Raw genomic sequence first — 238 nt, 5'->3', positions numbered from 1 at the left:
AAGAGATATATTATTAATCATATAAGAATATAAGATGTTTAACACTACAAAATGTGTGATATCTTAACAAAATTACCTTTTTAAAAAAAGGTAAAAAACCGTTACATAAATAATATGTATAATTCAAGTGGTAATATTTTGTTAACTTTTTATTATAAATTATCCCTCAGTAGTACGTATGCATGTATTAAAAAAAAATGAAATCAAATCTTTAAATTACGCCAGTTGGAAAAAGAAT

The sequence above is a fragment of the Trachymyrmex cornetzi genome, unplaced genomic scaffold, assembly GCF_001594075.2.
Source record: "Trachymyrmex cornetzi isolate Tcor2-1 unplaced genomic scaffold, Tcor1.1 scaffold117, whole genome shotgun sequence".
Lineage (NCBI taxonomy): Eukaryota > Metazoa > Arthropoda > Insecta > Hymenoptera > Formicidae > Trachymyrmex > Trachymyrmex cornetzi.
The sequence above is the reverse complement of the archived record's forward strand: the minus strand, read 5'-3'. Positions refer to the sequence as shown.